This window comes from Meleagris gallopavo, chromosome 3, assembly GCF_905368555.1.
Source record: "Meleagris gallopavo chromosome 3, MGAL_WU_HG_1.1, whole genome shotgun sequence".
Taxonomy (NCBI): Eukaryota; Metazoa; Chordata; class Aves; order Galliformes; family Phasianidae; genus Meleagris; species Meleagris gallopavo.
The window spans coordinates 53,864,171-53,885,394 of NC_139406.1; the positions used below are offsets into that span (position 1 = coordinate 53,864,171).

The 21,224-nt window shown below is 38.6% G+C and overlaps 1 long non-coding RNA gene across 6 annotated transcripts in view; it reads left to right on the plus strand.

Moving 5' to 3' along the window:
• Positions 1-21,224, plus strand: part of LOC146544716 (uncharacterized) — a 43,264-nt gene that overhangs the window by 18,033 nt on the left and 4,007 nt on the right. For 4 of the 6 annotated variants that reach the window (XR_014882500.1, XR_014882495.1, XR_014882497.1 and 1 more), the window contains exons 4-5: positions 12,596-12,751; positions 20,697-20,781. This is a non-coding gene — a long non-coding RNA (uncharacterized LOC146544716). The remainder of the gene's footprint in view (positions 1-12,595; positions 12,752-20,696; positions 20,782-21,224) is intronic. The other 2 variants (XR_014882498.1, XR_014882496.1) reach the window with 2 other exon arrangements.

Consider the following 21,224-nt stretch of genomic DNA (forward strand, 5'->3'; position numbering starts at 1 on the left):
GATGCATGTTCTACAGCGTGTCCACATTGAATGCATTAAGAAGAAAGCCATCACCTTACTCTAACTAGGCTTGACCAAGGAGCTATATGTTAACTTATTCATCATACATGTAATTGTAACCAGATAGGCTTTATCTTTTTAACTGAAGTTCATTCGTTTTCCAAATGGCAATTGTTCTTTTTTATATTATTTTTAGTTTCTGTTTTTTGTTGTTGTTTTGTTTTGTTTTGTTTTGTTTTGTTTTGTTTTTGGGGTAAAACAACACTTTTCATAGCACTTCTCTGGTGAACTGGCAGACTCAATACAGGGCAAGGCAGGCCAAAAAAAAGTCCTTCTGTGTGCCAGTGAAAAAAACATTACTGCAACAATGCTTCCTTTTTGAGGGGATGTTTTAGGTGTTGTATCAAAAAGAGATGCTAACATTTTGTAATCAGAAATACGAATAACTCAAAATGAACAGAAATACTTTCAAAGACTTTTCTTTTTTTTCTGGTTTGTGTTCTCTGAACAGTTCCTGACAATTAACTTTTAATAAGAAGACTCCAAAGAGAAGTCTGAACTACAGCTTTTTTTTTCCACGAAGAAAATATCTATTCCAGTTGGCTTTTCTGTGACGGCTGCCATTTTTCTTTTTCTTTCTCCTTTCTTTTCTTTCTTTCTCTATATATATGTTTTAAAGAATGAAATGGGTTTTTATTTCATCTTAAAAAAATAATGGCAAAAATATCATTGTTGCTTTGTTATTTAGAATTATCTTTAGTCCTTCATTTCTATTATGGATGCTTGTCCTATTTTCCTTGACGGATCTTATATGGACTATGAATGTGCTCAGGCTTTGAAAGTAATGCTGCTTCTCTGCTCCTTTATTCAAGATGAAGACTCCAACAGAAACTCTCTAATAGAGAAATCCAAGTGTTGCCGTGCTGGTAGCCAAAACATCTATTATTTCAAGTGGAAATACAGCCCTGCAGATTCTCTCCACAATTTCTTTCCACAAAATGATTTTGAAGCAAATTATAGTAATAAAAAAGCACACGTCAGTGAGCTGGTCCTGACTTAGCACATGGAATACAAGATGTCACACATGTTAGTGGTGTAAGAAAACCTTGGTAGGGTTAGACTAAAGGGAGTACAGTTCTGCAAATAATAATGATTCCCACAGTGTGGTTCTAACGCACAGTCATACATCAAATAATAAATAGGTTCCAAATCTTTAACTAATTGAAGCTAATTTGAAAGACAAAACTTCCTTCCAAAAGAAGATGATCTGCAGCCCAAATTTTAGTCCTTGAAGGAAAAAATGATGTTTCCTTACTGTAGTTCTGTTTCTTAAAGCATCACTTTGATTTGCAGCTAGAAACCTGTGAGTACCTTTTTCTGCAACAACTACTGACAGGAGTGGAATACATTCAAGGTGACAACCTCCATTAGACCAACGTGAAGGGTTTGAATTCAGCTACAAAGTGTAACTTGCCATAAAATTCAAGCCAAAGCTCTTTAGCTGGCTGTTTTAAAATCTCATAACTGCTGTGGATCATACTCTTGAGACTGGGAGAGTTTGTAATGCACAGTAACTAGTGGGTTACATGCTCCAAGGCAGCTCTTCCAAGTATGTGGGACCACAGCGGCCTGAATCTGGGATCTATCCCAGCATATGTGTCAGCTGCCCTCATAGTTGACGTGTCAGGGACCTGAAGCGAACAGCAAGGTTTTAGAGCTGAGCTAAGAGCCAAGGCTCTGCAGCTGGGGGCTTTAGCAACGTACAGTCAGGGTAGATTGACAAAAGAGGAGGATTTACAATACATGCTTATTAGCCTTTAACCTAAGAACCTTGTGAAGGTCCACCTTTAGAAAAAATATTGTAAATATCCATGCAGGGGATTTTTAAGTGATTATTATTTTCTTACAAAGTGATTTCTTAATAATGTAACCCTCTTTTTTCTTTACAATTCAAATTCACCTTAGCACAAAGTATGCTGTTGCTTAACCGACAAAATGAATGTCTTGAGTATGTCTTTTGGTGGTCACTAAAGGATTTTTATAATCAGAGTGAGATGAGATGAGTGAGAATGAATGAGATTATCAAACTGTATTATGCTAGGACATCTTTTTCTTACATAATCCATAAGGATTTTCATGCTCTGAATTTATGAGTTAGTGACTGTACTTTTGAATGCTATCAGAAAAAAATTGTATAAAAATCCATATCAAGTACCCTGGAACACACAGCTAAATCCCTGCTCATATGCATTTGACCTCTCTTCCTCCTCCCTTTTTTATTCACAAAAAAAAAGCTTATAATACTGAAATGCATAAGCTCTGTGCTGTATTTCTACAGAATGGAAATAGAATTGAAAGAATAGAAAAAGCCAGGCACCATGGTGTATTTAACAGGTATAGGTGGTAAATGCCACTTTTTTTTTTTCATGGGAGACCTGCTATTTTAATATCATTTCCCAATCTACATATATGCAAACACCAGCTGGCAGGTACTTTAACCGTAATTTATTTTTACAGGTCTACATTTTGAATCAGATCTGAATTCTTGGTCATTGAAGTAACTGTTTACTTCCACTGAATATGATTTATGAAATTTCATTTTATTCAAATGGAATTTTGCACCTTCTTTTGGGACACTTTGAGAGAAATCTTAGTAATTTAAGCCAAATAACCACTGATTGGTGTTCCTTGTTTTTATTTTCTCTTGTGTCACTTGAAGCAATTCTGGACAAAAGGAGTTAAATTCCTAAGAACACTGCCCATTAGATGATCTCTCTTGGAGAAACGTTTGTAATGTTTTCTGAATATCACTGTCATGTCTTGCTCTTGTGAAGGCATTACCTAAATCAGGTGGGCAATGAGATGCTACTCACCTATTCTGGAATACATAACCAGAAACTGGACAGGAGCCTCAGCTTTTCTGAATATGACTGCAGTTTATTGTTTTTCTTTCTGTTGCACTCCTTTTACTATTTACTGGAGCTGGTTTATCTATCAGAACAAACAATTTATGAGTATTCTGTTGAGCTGCTTCTGAGAGTGCTCTCATACTTCTCTAGATGCTATGGCGATGGAGTCTAGAAAATTACCATTCTACCCATATATTTCTCCTTGGTTGATCCTTCTTTTCTTTGGGATCCTTAATACAGGTTCTTTTTAGGCCTAAAAATTTATTTCGGTGCTCAGTACCTTCTGTTATCTTTACTGTAATTATTACTCCAACTGAAGTCAGAATTATGGCCCTATTCACAGCAAATTGACTTTCTCAATGTTAGTGAAAGAGGTATTTCTTTCCACACTGGTACTCCTCTCTGTGTGCATCTCTTTATTTCTGGGTTATATTTGAGTGTGGCTTTATTGAAACACTGCCACAACTCTGGTAGTTTGGGATGAATCCATCCCCAGCTAGATGCATCTTTCCTTGGTTTCAGGTTTAACACACAGAATAAACACAGTTTGAATTTACATCGTGAGGCAAGTCTTGAACAACCGATCTGTTCTCATGTGGATAACACCTTTAAAACTGGTTACAATATTTGGAGAAGAGCTGAAGAAATAAAAGAAAGCTGAGCTTTATATAGTTCCCTAAGTTGAAGACAAGCTCAGTAACAATATTTAGTAACAAAGGCATTGTCAAATGCAATGAATCAGTTGTTTTTTTTTTTAACTCCGTTAACTTTTGCTATTAATTTGTCTGGAGTCAATAAATTCAGTTTTATGCAATCACTTGCATAAAATCTAACATCAGAGATGCTCGGCTAAGGATTACATTTTTTCAGGAGTGAAATAACAGGGACTTCGGTTTTTTTTTTTATTCAGAATGAATTTATTATCTGTGCCAAATATGACTGCTTGTTCTTCTGACTACACTGCTCTTGGGCTATGCTGTCATTTTGTTGATGCTTTCTTTCTTTCTTTTTTTTTTTTAATTTCTGTTCCTATTTGTCTCAATCAAAGTACTCTGCACATGATAAATATCTGCTTTTTGGGTGAAAGATGTTTTGTTTTTATGCACCCTAGATTCAATATGATTTTCGTACATAATATGCTTGTTTGTGCATGTGCCAGAATGTGTATAGACTCACACATATATACATGTACTCTCTAACCAGAGTATCCTGGTTTGAGTCTCAGTCCTGCTTATTTTTTGATTAATTTTTACTTTTTTTTTTTGGCAAAGGCATGGCATCTAGCTCTGAGATGACGGACGCAGAGTTAGGTATGTAAGAAGTGAGACTTTCTGTGAGAATCTACAGAAACTGTGTCACCTGTAGTCAACTAGGAACCTAGTAATTGCCATTAACTATACATAGGCTAAACCTCACCTCTGTGGTTGTTCTCTGACCTTTTTTTTTTTTTTTTTCTGTGGTAGCACTAAAAATAATTAATTGGTTTTTTTTTTTTTTTTTTCAATCTATGTGTTTGAGAAACATCGGTCTTGATTTAAAGAGTGAGTTTGGAATTTCTGAGCAGTGAGCGTAGTGTGACAGAAAAATTATGTCCCAAATATAAAGGTATCCAGACTTCTCCAGCAGGCAGCAGACCACCTATGTGGCAGACTTGAGATTCCTCCAGAGCCACTAGCTGAACTTTCTGTGTGTGTGCCAAGGCAAAAACACTAAAAGAGTAGGTATTTTTTGTAAGTGCATATTAGGGTCTTCTGCTTGCTGCCCAAATTGGAGGACTGATGTCCAGCAAAAAAATGTTAATTGCATATCCCAGTGATGCTTGGGAAAATGCTGTTTAGAAAAAGTTTGCCATCAAAAGTTTTACTCTGTGAAGGGTTATGAAGTTGTACACAATGTAATACTATATGATAGCCTCCCAGCATTTGTACTTGTAATGGACTCCTGCCAAGTCTCTAAAACAGCAGGTGATTTTTTTTCCTCTTCTCTGTTTGTGTTTTTCTATTTGTGATTCAACTGCATTATTGGCGCATGCAAAAGGCACTACAAAGGCAAAAAAGTAGGCTGTGATCTCCAAGTACATGATACTCTTGTGGAATTTGAAATGCATGTTTCGAGCTTTGGCATTAGCAGAAATGAAAGCATAACTTTTTACATAAATTAAGCATTCCCCCAGACTCCAAAATACATTTTACAGTCTATGCCAACTCACCTAGGGGCAAAGGGTTCCACAGTTCTTTGGAACTTGTCTAATTTTGATAAAAAGCTGTGTGTACCCCTTTTCTGTTCAGTGTGTGGCTGTTAAAACAGTATCTTGACCATCATGGTATAATTTATGTTAGGATGAAACATATGTAATATTTTGTAATGATATTAATCTACAAAAGAAAGACAATTTTATGTATACACCTGAAATACAGACTGTGTATAACAGCCAATAAACTTGGCTGATACTATTAAAAAATAAAAAGTATGCAGCATGCTAGATTTCATCTTCTTAGATAATTACAAATACCTACAAATACCTACTTATTGTAGTTATAAATGTGAAGACATGAATCGATCCAGTTCAAATAGAACCAGCTTGGAATCTTAGATGTTTCCTTGGACCAAAATTATTATTTGTTAAATTCAAAAAAAGGTTTGGATAAAGAACCCATAATCTTTTTCCTCAAACTTTTAACTTGGTCTTCCCAACCCCAGGCATCCACTTGTCCACAGCATCTCAGCAATGCACTGAGTTTCTCCTCCTTTGTGTGAAATCCAATGAGCTTTCCTCAGTTTCCTACTCACTGAAAACTTCTGAAGATTTTTCCAACTGACTGGAAATTTTCTGCATTTCTTGGGCAGCTCCCTTGCCTTTGGAGTACCTCACAGATGATAGATTTGGCAAAGTAACTATGAAAGCATAATCTTCCCTTACCCCATCTGCAGATAATGTGTTTTTTTTTTTGCCTTCTCTGATCAGCCACATACTATTATGTGCTGTCTGCAAATGGGAAATCCCTGACTACCCATGAAAGAAACTTTGAGGGAAATACTGAAATAGAGGAGTGGCCGGCAAGAGAAAGCAAGTCATGTTTTCTGAAACCCTACTAAAATCCTCAATTGGATAATAGGAAAGGCAGGGGCAAAATGAGTCAATGAGTATCTTACTAACACTTGTTAGAAGCTAAGAGGTCAGAGATCTACAAAGTTAAATTCCTCTAGTAAATGGTATGCAACTCTACAGTTACTTACATTAGCATGCTGGAGATATGTAGGTCGCTCTGAAAGTAATTCCTCCTACTTATTTTCATGGAAACTACAACAGATTCAAAGAGCACAACAACACTATTTGATAAAGCAAATTCTAGCTCCAAAACATTATTTTTCAACATAGTCACCATCATTAGCTATGCATTTTCACCCGTAATGAACAAGAGTCTGCATGCTGTGCTCATACAAATCTGCACCAGCAGAGGTGACTCACTATTGTTATTGCCACTACTGAAACACATCACCCACCCCTCATAGTGCTGACATCCACTGTTTGGTCTCTGTAAATATTCAGCAAGCATCACTGAATATCAGCGGGTGTGATTTTTTCTGCACAGAGGAACTCAGTGATGCCTGTTTTTTTCGTACGTACTTCTGTGTCAGATGCCATTTTGTCAGACTGCCCCTCTGCTGCCATCTGTCACATGGCAACAAAATCTAATGGAGTATTGGTGGGAAGGTACCAACATCCGCCTCTGGTATTGTGGACCAACATAATGAAACAAGAGGCATTACTTTTGGAACAGCCCTTGTATATAATGTTCCCAGTCTGATGTGACCCAAGAGAAATGACAAGTTATCTGGAAGCTGAGTAAACTGCGACCACAACTCAACGCTCTTCATGGCATTCTAAGCTTTTGTCTCCTATCAGTATGTTTGCTTTAATTAGTATAGAGTCACAGATTTTAAAATGTATTGTACAGGTTTTTATATGAATTCTTTCATTTTTCTTTTTTTTTTTAATGCAAAGCGGTCATTGATAGAGTCAAATTAGGACTCAGTAAAGACAAAAACATGATCCTATGTACAGTATACAGAGTCTCTGTGTATGTGCATGCACACAGATACACATCCTTGTAACAGTTCTCAGAAACTCTGAATGGTAACCACTGGGTAATGTATCCATGTACCCCACCAACCACAGCTGAGGTTCTCACCAAGAAGCTCCTACCTGGTCTAGGAGGAGGGTTTTGGAAAGGTGGTATAAAGCCGACTTTGTTCCTGTGGTGACTGCTAGGCTGGTTCCTCAGTTTAAGTTAGAAGACCTCAAGTAAACAGTGGCATAGTGATTTGGCAAAGACCTGTTGCTAGGAATGAAATAGGAATGCCTGTCTAGTGTCCCACCAGAGCTTCTCTAGTCTTTCTCCGAATGCATGGCCTGCTGTGCTGGTCCCTCTGGCCCGTGGGCCTCTCTGTGCTGTGTGGTATCCACATCCAGCAGTACATCCCTGGGAGCTGGGCTGTGTTGTGCCACTGTTTAGAGCTGTAACCTTGACTGCATGGAAAATAGTGTTAACGTCAAGACTCTTACAGCCGCCAATCTGCCATCTAAGCTCTCCTTATACGTTTTCTTAAGAAAAGCAACACATAATCTTTATGAATATTTTCTCATGTGACCAAATGGAATAGGGAAGTATAGACCAGGAAGAGTTATTGGTTTAATGTTAGCCATCTAAAGTTGGCTATCAAGTTCAAACTATCCATGCAGGCTTTACCTTTAGGCGGGAGAAAGGGAGAAAGATATATGGAGCATATCTGAAGACAGGATGAAATCACCACATATTTGCTCCTAGGAAGCCTCAGTACCTAGAGTGGCGCCTACATTTTGGATGGTTAAAGCAAGAGCAATTCCTTTCTGGACATTTTCACAAGGTACACGAAGAAGCCTCTGGAATCAGACCAGACTTCCCAAAACAAAGGCTAGATCCTGTATCCATCTTAAGGGTTGCTGTGCACACGCAAACACAGATGCCCATATACATTTCGGACACAAAAGAAAAAGGATTTTAATCCTTTGCAATTTCTGAAAAGTGCTGAACTGACTGAAGAAATAATAAAAAACATAAAGGACTTTAAATAAACCTTCTGTAAACCATGACCAGTGGGCATTTCATTTGTCAGTAATTTATTCTGAATTGTTGATCCATTCAGACCTTGCTGTAGTGACCTGCTTTCTGTAACTACAGCACACAGGATTAATATCCTCGTGGACTCTCATGCATTTGGCAATATGCTCTTGCCCAATTTTTACTGCCCCCCTAAGGAAATAAGAGCACTGTGTATTCTAGGAAAAAAACACACTTTTGAAATATTCATATTTCCATGGTTGTGTGTGTCTGTTGTGTAAGTTTTCCTTGGTGGCAGGGAACAAAGTGCTCTTCTGTGGAGCAGGCTCTCCTGTCTCCTTCAGCAGACTCAGTGTCTGTACAGGGAATTCCTGTTCCTGGCCCAAACCCACAGGCCCTCAGTGCTGGAGGACGAGGTCGGCCATCTCACACTCTCTTTCTCTCAGTCTGATAGCTGATCTACGTGCTGGAGAAATGGGCTCTGAAAGACAAAAAGAGGGGGGCTGAGGAGAAACGAGCATGTGTACTTCCAACTCGGTGAACCTCAGCAACCATTTCCTTCCTAAAGCAACTTTGTTCAACTTCACAATAGTTCAGATAGGCTCCGATTTACTCCGCTCATGATTTTAATAAATCAGTGGTACGTGGCTGGGCTGCACCAGCACTGTGACAGCATCGTAAGCCTCATTTCACACCTTCTGTCTTCCATCCTGCCCATGAGAGCATTTTTTCTTGCAGTGGCAGTGACTGAGCAACAGCAGCCAGCGCTAAGCAGGAGGCTGCCTGCAGAGAGCTTCCTCTGTTTAGACTTTAGTCAAAGGACCCACAGAGCATATTTCGTGGCTACTTATGGTCAGAGAGGTATGCATATTTTTTAAAAGTTTGCACTTTCAAGACAGGTAATTGTGTAACCTTAGCTGCACTCTTTTTTTTTTTTTTTTTTCCTTCCCCCTAAGGCTGGAGTGGCACCTTGCATTCCAGCTGGTGCCAAGGGCACCGTGTAGCTGTGCTGCTCTACAACCAGCCGCAGTACAGTCATGCCCTGTGTTCACTGGGGACAACATCAGTCCTTTCAGACTGCTTTTCCCAAGCTGGCTGCTCTCCCTTCTATGCACTGTATGGAGAACTGTAGGGTACAGTGTTTGAGGCTCCTTTATTATCCTCTGCAGCTATGCTTTCCATTGAGAGCAAGGGTAATTATTCTATTTCTGTTGCAGTGTCAAGTACCACATGGTTTATGCATTTGTCTCTTAAAAAACATGTTTTGCTTTGATGTTTGCTTTTCTAATGGGACTAGTTTGCATAATACCTTCTGCTGCAAAAGAATGCTGAATCTACAGATGAGCTATCACTTCTCAAAATACTGATTGCTATCAGATGGCTTGCCGAAGGCCTTGGCTGTGGATGTGCATGCGTGTGTCTGTGCGTGTGTGCACAGTCGGGGGAGGGAGGGAGGGTAATTTCCTGTCTTTGACCAATTTTGACATAATGTATGAACTAAAAGAGCTGGATTCATCAGAACATTAAAACTACCTGCTTTTCCAAGGCGGCGTAGCAAGTTCTCTACCTGCAAGGGAATGGTTTCATGTGAGTAGGAATGGTATGGCAGTGAATAGGGAGATGCAGTATTTGTGACAGCGATTTCTACAGCTTGGTGACAGCATCTGTCACATTCTCTTTAGGTGCTTTTACAGCTGTGGAGTATCCTCAGTGCTCAACTTTGAAAGGGAGGATAGCTTAAGTCAGATAATTAAATTGTGCAAAACTATGTAGATCCAAAAGTCAGGACAGGATTTGCAGTGTATTTCTTCCCTGTTCCCAAATGCTACACCATGCTCACACAGACCTCCCCCTGGTGAAATCCCTTGTCTGCTGCCAGCTGACCTCATTGCTTTCTGTGCCCAGACCTTACGTCTGACTAACTCCAAGCAGGTAGTGGGTATGGGGAGGGAAAGGACTTCTTTTCCTCTCTCAAGAAGGAACCTCAGCCAGAAGCCACCTCTTCTCCAAAAATGCTCCAACATACCCAGAGCAGAACTTAAAGATTCCCCACTGATAGCAAGCTTTGAGAGTCAAATTTGAACATTTTTGCCTCAGAGCTTTGCTTGCTAAACTCTGGGGGCTTTTATTAAAATTCAGGGTCTGTTCTTTATGGAACGTTGCATGCTCCTAGTTTCCAGGACTCGTTCAAACCCCTAAAGATTCGGAGGTTTATTTCAAATAAATATTCTCACATTCCAGTGCCATCTGAATGTATCTGTTTCCACATATCTTTGGACCAGAAATGGGGTTCAATCTCCAGAGAAGAAACTTTCTCACCAGATTTTTGGAACTTCTTGGCTTTAGTGAGTAAAAACTATTGGAAATACCATGAGAATGATAATAAATAAGAATAATTTGTGCTGACATAATGGCTTCCATCTGTAGATTTGAAAAAGTTTTATGAACATTAATGAATTAGTCGCCTTGCAACCCTGTGAAACAAAGATGTTTGTTGTTATCCTGGCTTTGCAAGAGGGATAATGAAGAGACTGCTAGGAATTTGAGGGCCCGATCTAGCATTCACTGGAGTCTATGGGAAAATTCCCAGTTACTTTACTGGAAGTTGTATCAGGTTGTCAGTGGACTGCTTAAGGCCACAGAGCAAGTAAGCAATGGTTTTGGGAACACAACCCAGAGCCACTGAATCCTTGTCCTGCACTATGGCCACAGGACTATTTTGTTCCTCTCCAACTCTTGATTTCCTTCAGGTCTTTCGTTACTCTTCAGTCTGGATGAGGAGCCTGAAGTTGAAAGCAACAATACAGAAGTTCATTTATAGCATTTCAGTCCTCAGCAGAGAGCTTGGCTCTGGTTTGGTCTGAGAGGAGTTTTAGAAGTGGCATCTAGACACCATTTCCATATTTATAGGCAGAAGGAGCCTAAAGACCATTAAAAATCAAGTTGTAAGTATGATATTGCTTCAGCCTGGTTAATTTCCCCTCTTGCAAGCTCTCAGTGAAGCAGAGGAGAGCTAAAGCCTAGGTGGACCAAACCCTGGAAACAGGTCCTCTTCCCAAAGAGCATGCCTGCTCCACTGTGCCTGTCTCCACCAGGCTCTAGCCACAGATTGAAGTCACACCTGATGCTGTCAGGAGATACCTGCCTCACTCAGGGCACCAGCCCAGCTGCTCTCTGACCCCAAGGTGGCCCTAGCAATCCCCACCACACAGAAGCCCTCATCACCTCTCCCTGCCTGCCTGCTGGTCTCTTCTAGGCTGTGTTCTACTATGCTTTTGTTTTGTTTTGTTTTTTTTTTTTAAATCTTCTTGCAGCTGGGTTGCTTTCCACCTGCTCCTTGGGTTAACCCATTCTTTGTCATTATAAACCATGTGGCAGATGCATGTAGATGCATGCATATGAAATGCAGATGGGCGGAAGCTGAAGTCAGCACTGAGCAATGTAACCCAACCTTTCTAAGTGTGATGGTGTCAATGAGAACAGAATAACAAGCAAGATTGCTGATTAGTGGGAAATTACACTTTTTAAATAATTTAGGACATTTCTGGGGCTCTGAGCTCACAAGATGAGGTTGATCCTCTTGGGGCTGGTGCTTGCACAGGGCTGTGATATGACATTGACAGAGACCCACTCCAGGACAAGGCAGTGGGAGACCTAGGCTGCACCTAGCAAAAGTCTGTAAAAGTAAAGCACTTGCATTCAGTTGAAACTAGAGAATTTCTGATCTGTTTCCAAGCTGAAAGTTCATATCATGGTATTTTAATGAATGAAATTAAAAAAAAAAAAAAAGAAAAAAAAAAGCACAGCTAAAGTTTGTATTTGAAAGTGTGAGCTAAAGGCAGAGGTAATGGAATAACCCTGGAGACTCCTTATAATTGAATTCATAACAGTCTGTGTAGCTGTTTTTTGAAGGATTGTAACAAAATCACACTACCCATAGGGCAAGTACTTACACAGACTCCACAGTAGTCCCTTTCTCAGGCGCTTCATACAAGGGAAAGTTGTTCAAGAGTGAGCTGTGTTGCTCAGCAACACTGTGTATTTAATTTTTTTTTTCTTTTTCAACATTTCATAGCTCATGGGATTTTAAGCACTAGAGCTAATTTATAAGAAGGCTCCACTGTAGTTTTCTGAAGTTTATTTAACTGTATGAAAAGATTTCCAAACAAATTATGTAATCTACAAGATATGTATGTTATTTGTGTGCTGCTTTACTGGTATTTCTACTAAAGTGCCATTGGATAGGGCTTGAAGCTGAACTGAGATATCGTCTGTTCATTCACTGATTGAAATAATTCTTTGGGTGATTTTACTTCTCACCATGCTGTCTATTAAGAGATAAGAAGAATCCTTTTTGCCCATTAGTTATCTTTATATGTTTTATATAGAACAAATAATAAACTGGTTAAAGAAATGCACAGGTGAATGAGCTCTATGTGAATCTAAGAGAAGATTGCAGTTAGAAGAATGCAATCTGATTACAAGGACACAATTTATCCTTCTCCCCCATCCCCATCCCCCATATAAATCAATAAGATGGTTGGACACCAAATCTTTTCCTTCTCTTATGTATCATGTTTATAGAATTAGAAGATTTATATGGAGGTGTATATGCTTGTGTTCACCTTGAAGGCACAGGAAAATTAATTCTCAAGGGAATGAGCCCTGATGATACCTTTTCTTGAGAGTGACCATTAAGAAGAACAAGTAAAGTCTGAGAAAATTCGTGGCTGCATATCGGTAAGTCAAATTTTCTCCACCCAGCTCCCACTGCTCCTGGAAAGCTTCCACACCTTCTGGCCTCGTTACCCATGTTCTTAGTTTCCTCATTACTTGTTCTCATCTACTGCTGGGCAAATCCTGCAAAACAGTATTCATAACATCTGTTCAAAGACAGCCCACACTCTAACTGGCACGCTGCTTTAATGTGCTCTCTGTGAATAGGGGGACAAGCAAATATTTGTTCACAAAAATGCTGTTGAAAGAGAAACTTCCATGGGTAACCACTGAAATTGGTAATTGATTGGGGCAAGGGGAAATGATGCAAAAAGGAAGGTGGATTGGTATGGTCACTTTGAAAGCACTTTGTGAGTTTGACATTTAGGAAGTAAAGCCATTGTTATGTGATATCTTCTGCTGCTCATGCTGCTTAGTCAAATCCCTAAATCCTCCCTGTAGGAAGCAAATCCTGTCCCAGAGGAAAGTCTGAGAGCAGTCTGTGGGTGGAAATAAATAGCAATAAACTATCTGGCGAATAACTGAGAGTAACAAATGACTCCGTACCAACACAGGCCTTTCCATGAATAGGTTACAAGTGGAGCTGGAGACTGGATGAGATGCAGTTTGGCACAGAATGCACTCACTCTTCTTCCTATCACTTAGAGGAGTCCCGGTGTACACCCAGCTGTAAGCTGGCCAGTACTTTGGTCAAATGACCTCATGGCCCTTGCCTAGGGCCTCTGACATGTGATAAATTGAAGGAAGCTATGACAGTGGCAGGGAGAGTAATTTGGAGCAGGAGACAGCCATTGCGATGCGGAGAGAGCTTAAACTGTGCTGTTTTAATGGGATCTTATGATATGGCTAGCATTTATGAAAAAGGAGTGTCAGCTACTTGAAAACAAGAAGGGTTATCCTTAGTAACTGTGTATTTGCATTTCAAAGTGGTAATTATAGCCATGTGTATACACAATTAAATTGGCTGCGCAGAGTGAAAATAAACAAATAATCAGTGCTATTAGCCAAGCCCTAATGAACATTTTTTGTTATAACATAAAGTAATATGTGTTCTCTGAAAGACCAACAGAGTGAAATATTCCTGTTGGAGATTCTCAAGCTTTACACAAACGAGTTTAAAAATTACAGCTGTGAAACAATTTGATACTGATATGTCCTTTTAAATATCCAGCAATTGTACCTGGCCAGCCACTCTGACGCAAACCTTTTCATTCTCGTTGGTAATACATTCAGCAAGTTCCTCTGAACTCCAGGCAATCAGACACATAGATGGCATACCTAAGGCTTGCTCCAGCAGGCTCCATTGACGTTTGCACTGTTGGAAGCCATTCTAACACAGCTATTTATGAATATGTAACATGCAAACTGGAGCTTGCCCAAGAACTGCTCCAGTTTTAATGACTCTGCTTCTGTTTGCACACAGGCACGGCAAGCTCTGTCTCTGTAGGTGAGCTAAGCAGATCTAGGAAACATTAGCCATTTCAACTTTGGGCTTTGGTGACAGGAATTGTACGCAAGCTGCTGTTTCTTGCAAACATTCCTCACATTTTTGACACACAAGAGGGTGGATACATGTTGTGTAAGAGCTTTTTAACCTTAGCATTAAACTGGTCAAGTGACAAAACACTGAAAGAAAACTAGTGTGTTCAAATGATGTTGGCCAATTCTTATCTCACATACCAAATAACCACTCTATTTACTGTGACTAGTCCTGAAAAAAGAAAAAAAAAAAAAAGAAAAAAAGAAAAAAAAAGCTCTTTTAGGAAAAAAAAAAAGCCCTGTCTTCACTGTGTCTTACTGCCTGAGGACAGCAGCTACAGCACACATGCCTGAAAGGATAGTCTCAAGACAATTAAGTGTAGCTGAGACTCTGTGTCCATTCAGACTGTGCCTTCAGCACTGAGAAGAGATCTTTGTGCAGAATGTATTTTCTTCACTGGCTGAGTCCTGATCTTAAGTTAAAATCTAGTAATTAGACAATTTTGCCCTCTCTCATAAAACAGTTTTCAGGTGCAGTTCCCTACACCCTCAGTTCTCTTCCTGTGTCTTTTGGTGTTCGATATTGAGTTCAAATATGTTCCAAACTTGTTTGCTAAACCTCATCATTCTCTTACATTCTCAGCATGCTATTGTACTGCTTAATCCTTGGTGGTAATCTGCCTTTTCAGATCAGTGCTTGCCTGGTATTATCAGAGAGATCAAAAAGAGTTTTCAGCTGGCTAAAGGCATCACTTAATGCACTAGGGATATCTGGACCTGCATCTACCTATGTGTCTGCAGTTTTAAAAATGAGAAAATCCCTTTGGAATAAAATAGTATAATGTAGGTCAGAGTGGTAGCTAAGCTGAGCGCTTAGCAAGTGCAAAATAAAATAAAAGAGGTGGAAAATAATTAATCTTATTATATCACTTTCTGGACAACACTTTTTATTCAAGCCCGCCAGTTAGTATTCCCATTTCCAAATCCAGTTTCTTATAGAATCTCAGGAGATGGGACCCTAACCAGAAGGTGTGATGGGCAAGGTCTGAATTTTCTGTTGTCTTTGGGAAATAAATAAATAAATAAATAAATAAATAAATAAATAAGCTGCTGAAATTATTTTTTCAATTCACATCAAAATATGACTTCATTCCCCACTTACCACTTCTGTCTCCATGCTTTACATGTAAGTCTAGAAAGGTTTTGGTTTTCCCTATCATTTGGAAAAATAAGAAACATTTTTCACAAGCCTTGCCAACCCCCTTTCCTCTGCTAAATTGTTGTTTTTGTTTAAAAAGATACCTAGAGCTTCTTTGACCAACCTTACCTGTTATGAACTGAAGAAAATTGTTCTTGTTTTTGATGTTATCATCACAATTCCTAAGTAGCTCTGAGAAAATAGACTATGAAAAACTGATAGTAGCTGTTCACTGGGATAGAATTCAAAGAGTTTAACTTTGATGTATGATTTTGGAAATCTTACACAAATCTGAACTTCATGTAGACTACCTTTCCAAAATGATGTTTTTCTGTCCCTAACCTTAGGTTTGGCTGCAGAGATGTTCTGATTTTGCATTCTGTTATGTCAAGTAAAATCAGATAAGTGTTGGAGTTTCATTGTGTAGGAAATTAAACTTCATGCACATTCAAGGCAATAATCAACTTTTGGACCACAAATGAGTCCTGAAGAAGTCAATAGCAGCCTCTGTAGAGACTGTGATTGTTGGCTACATATGCTCCCCACTGTCAGGAGATTATATCTGCAGTAGGTGCATCTCACAACAGCACTGTTGGGATTCCTGGTGGGTGCCCATTAGCACACTTGACCCAGACATTACAATAGTGAGCTGGATAATGCCTGTGAAAGCATTTCCAGGTGGTTCCTTCTGTTACTCGTACAGCCTCTCTTCCTTTTGAAGCTCTAAATGAGCTGCACCATCTCTCCCATACACGTTTAGTCTGTGCAATGCTCTTGGCAGATAGCTCATACAGTTGGGAAGTGTGATTGACACAGAAGGACTGCCACTGCCTCCAAGGTTTAGTAGTCTAAAATTCCTAATAGAGTGGGTCTGTAGAACATACTGGAGGGATACAAACTATTTGCTAAGCCCTCTACTCATCTTGTTACAGTTCTAATGACCTGCAATTTAATGACCTAAGTAGAAGTTCAGCCTGCCTTTCTGGAATCGAGATTTATACTTAGAATAGAAAATCTGCAGAAGGCAAACAGTGTATAGCCCAAGTCTGATGTTAAAGCTTGATTGTCTCTAAGAGCACCATACTATTTCCTCCTCTTCACTGAAGTAACTTTTAGAATGGCTGCTGCTATGGAAGGACCCACTGAACAAAACCCAGAAAAACTGGTGTGTAATGAATGCAAAACATGGCTTATCCATGAGTGTGGTTCCATTGTCTTTCAGGCTCTGTAGGATGATACACTTTGCAGCCAGCACTTGCTGCTCATGCTGTGGTACAACCTGTTTGTGAGTTACATGTATATTCTTGCACAGAGTCTGTGAACGTGCATTGAACTCCTGTGCCTTTTCATCTCCTGTGCAGGGTACTTGCAGTGTTGTTCTCATTTTCTAATCAATTGCACTTGTTGCCTGGAGGCTTTTAGCTTCTTCTTGCTACACTGAGCTGGTTGTCATGCCTATTTCTAGGCACCCAGCATTATTGTACTCAGTAAAAGACACATCTAAGACATCCTTTTCCTTCTTCCCTCACCAGCTGTTGTGTTGGGTGAGAGTGAGCTGTCTTGCTGTTCCTTCTTACTGCAATAATGATGGTTTGCTAAAATGCTGCAAAAGTGATACATATTCATGTATATATATAAATATATTTATATTAAAATATACCTGAATTTCTTATATATGTTAGTATTACTCAGCAACTAGTATAATTTGGATTGAAATATCACTTTATTTTCCAGTTATTTTTGACATGACATTTTCAAGTCAAAATCAGGACAAAGCAAAATTAAATCTTCCCATAATGTTGAGATCACAGCTAACAAAAGAAAAGAAATGGAATTGATTATGACTGTTGAGACTGTTATGGCAGGAATAGAGAAGACTCATTGTCTGAAGAATCTAGTTATGAGATATCTTTCAAAGTAAAGTACTAGTCAAGGATTGCCTGTGACCTTGTAAACAGAAGCACAAGATTCCATTTCTTTCTCAGCAGAGCTAGCTTGATTTTTTTTCACTAGAAGCAGATTTAAACATAATTGTTCCAGGCAAAAATAGTAAAGAAATCATTAAATAGGATGTTTCTTTAAGCATTGTGCTTGCTGCATTAAGAGAATTTCTCTATGTTAATAATTTTTTTTTTTTTTTTTTTTTTTTTTTTTTTTTTTTTGTGGCATGAGAATTACATCACAATTACAGGATACAGTTACCAGAATATTTTCCCAGTACCTCTAAGAGGAGGAAAATTATTATTTTATTTGGCCTCTGTCTGGTTCTAAATGTTCTTCTGAATCCTACCCATTCACAGCACTAAGATCCCTGCAAAGAGGCAGAAAAGGAATATTTACTGCTGTAGATTGCATGGCAAAAAAGGACAGAAGTACAGAGTGGAAATATGTGCCCAAGTCTCGATATGTGTTTGTTAGAAGTTAGATGTAATGTAACTAAGAAACAGAGATTCTTTTAAGTTGGTGTTGCTGCCATGACAATCACTCAGAAGAAGGTTCGCCTGGATTCCTCTTGCATCTCCTACTTCAGTGGTGTTTTGTATATACTTTAGAAGGAAACTAAAAATGATATTGAATATGGCCAAGCAATGAATAGTGACGCATGGGACCAGGATCGATTTATTCAACTTAAGACTTGTGTTTGAAAGTCTACAACCAAACTGAAGTGTCTTGAATCTATATATTAGATTTTAAATTCCTGAAATATTCAATTCCTGAAAAATATTTGCAACATGTCTTTTTTGCCATCCTTCGTGAACACAGATCAAGTCCTTAATTTTTTTATGTTCTAGAGAGTCCTTCCTTCCCTCGACTAGTCAAAGGTCAGTAGAAAAGACACTAATATTGTAGATATCAAGTCTTTGTTCCAATGAAAGATGAGTTTGTACATAGAATAAAATAATTTTAATGTTCCAAATAGTGCTCATATGGCACAGCTCATATGGTGGATATAATTATCTGGGTTGTAATAAACATAGGTCCAACACCCTGTTCTAAAGCAGGTGGAGCTGAAACATGAACTCAGGTTTTCCTGAACTCACAGTAAGTAACCTAACCAAATGGACAGCCTGGATCATACAGTTTTCACAGTACTTCCCTGCTATTTGTCTCTCTTTCTCCCTCTCTCCACCATTGGCTGTTTTACTTTGACCTGAGAAACTTCTTTTAAAACAAACTTAGTGAAAACTCTCAAAAATATTGTTGCTTTCTAGGAATCTATGTTTGTTTGTTTGTTTGTTTTTAATGAAAAAGAAAACAAACAAAAACATTTAATTGAAAAATTTCCAACAGGCTCTACTTTAATGTTCAGTAGCTGGACTATTCAGATTCAAGATGAAACTGGAAAAATAGTCTGTGCGACTACCGTATACATATCATAGAATCATAGAATCACAGATGGTCTGGGTTGAAAAAGACTTCAAAGGTCATCTAGTTTCAACCCCCCTGCTACGGGCAGGGTTGACAACCACTAGACCAGGCTGCCCAGAGCCACATCCAGCCTTGCCTTGAATGTCTCCAGGGATGGAGCATATATGATTGTTGCTTTACTAAATGTACAGTGTTTCATACACCTGGAGATACACAAAAATTCAGCAAACTATTATGAAATCATCTGTACATTGAAACAGCTCTCATTTGTTTCTATAGCACTATACTAAACAGCATGTTTGTCTTTTTACTTTGGAAACTGAGACAAGAGTGCGGTAATGATAAAAGAAACAAGTTTCAAAAGTTGTCAAAGATTTATCTATCTCCTTTTCAGTGGATTATACTACAAATAAGTTAGCAGCATCATTGTAATATTTCATTAATCTCATTCGGCTCCCAGAATGAAGTATATAACCTTGGTGGGGTGGTGGCCCTTAAGTTATGACAATTTCCAAGAAATACTGCTGGATTTCATAGAATAGCTTTCAATGTTACAACCTCTCATAGAAAAAAGCTATGGAAAACAAAGTGAAATAATTCACTCAGATCTCTTTGAAGCAAATGATCACTATTATATTTTAGCCTCTAGTTTGTTCAGGTGAGTGAACAGACTCTAATATCACAAAACAGACCATTTTCCATCTTTCACTGTGCCAAGGAACAGGAGTTTGCTTCCTTGAAAAGCTAAAGTAAAAATCAGATGAACGGCTGTGAAGAGGAGATGCTGGAAGGCCTGATATTCTGGGAGCTGCATGAGGTCCCACATAATATCCAACAATTCTGCAGACTGGATTTGGCCAATTGCCACTCTGGGAAAAGCTGTTGAATTGAAATCTGAAGAAATACTTTCAACAGACTCTTCCTGACTGTGTACTGTTATTGCTAACAGTCATGAGAACCAGAAGCCAGTCATGAGATTTCTGATAGGCTTAGAGCAGAGAGGATGAGAAAGGTATCCCATCATCTGTCATTCATCTCTGCCAGATGTTACTCCCAGCTAGAAGCGATTTCAACGTATGACTCACGATGTGCCATTTCATTCTGTACTCAGTGCAAGGTTTCTCAAGTCTGCCAACTTTCCCTGTGACCAACATACATGTGAGATTCCCACCTACTTCTTCCGTAATTAGCGGTTTTAATTATGAATGTCCCATGACTATGAGTTCCACCCATTTATGAATGTCAGAACAAAAATCTTGACCCTCAGACATTGTTAGCATTTGAACTAAATATAGAGATGAGGAAAAAAAAATGATGGAAGAGCTCAGAGAATTTCACTTTTCTCAATTCCTGTAGGAGAGATTCAGCTTCCTATCCAAACAGTCTACACAAGTACAAGAAAAATAAATGAAAAGTTAACAGCATCTGGCAGTACGACTGAGATAGTCATATGCCTCGAGTAACGGTGATCATATGAGAAGAGAGAATGAATATTGAATTGTCAAATAGGGAGTGTTTGCCTAAAATTAATCACACAATCATAGATTAAAAAAAAAAAAAAGAGCAAAATACAGGTGTAAAATATTCAACTTATAAATCTGTAATTACTAAAGACAAGTGACCAGTGTTCAGATGTGCATATCTAGCTTGGCCTGTTTCTAGGGGCAAAATCTATAACGGTTGTGTTCCCTTTTGTTGATTATTTTTCAGAGGATATTTCAAATTTTTATGACAATCTAAACAACTTAAAATTTCAGACTGAGAAATAGAGAATTAATTTGAAGTGGTGTATCACAATGTTTGTGTGTTTTATGCCTGAGATTTTTTCTGTATACTAGATTTCTTAATAGCATGCATTCCAGAAGTGTAATCAAAGAATCTCTTCCTAACTGTCTCATGTAGGAGTCCTTGGTCATAATACCGCAACTGAAAACTGAAAATTATTGCTGAATGGTTCTTCTGTCTTGGAAGATGAGGTTTTTTGAAGGTGAGAGAAACTTCAGATATAAAAAAACCTTGCTTAATCATGAACTCCAGTATTCTATCAGAATATATTTTAGGTGGAAAATTTTCAACTAGCTTTAGCTAAATTCTATTTCTGTGCTTGCAAAAGTCCTCATAAGAATGACAAGAATGTACATTAAGCAGTAGGCCCAACCGTTAGATAAAAGTGTCTTGTAATGGGTTAAATTAACTTTAAATTTTGCTTGCCAATTGGAAGGTATAATAAAACATATCCCCAAACCAAAGGAGAACCAGCAGCGCTAATTTTAGGGTTACCAGCTGTTTATATTTGGTGATGCCTGTCATTACAGAACAATTTCTGTGTCTGTGGCTAGAGACTCTAGTGCCAGACTGAAGGGTAATAGAGAGAGGAGCAGTGAAGACTGGTTAACCTTTCCTTTGTGGCGATTAGATTATCCGCTCATT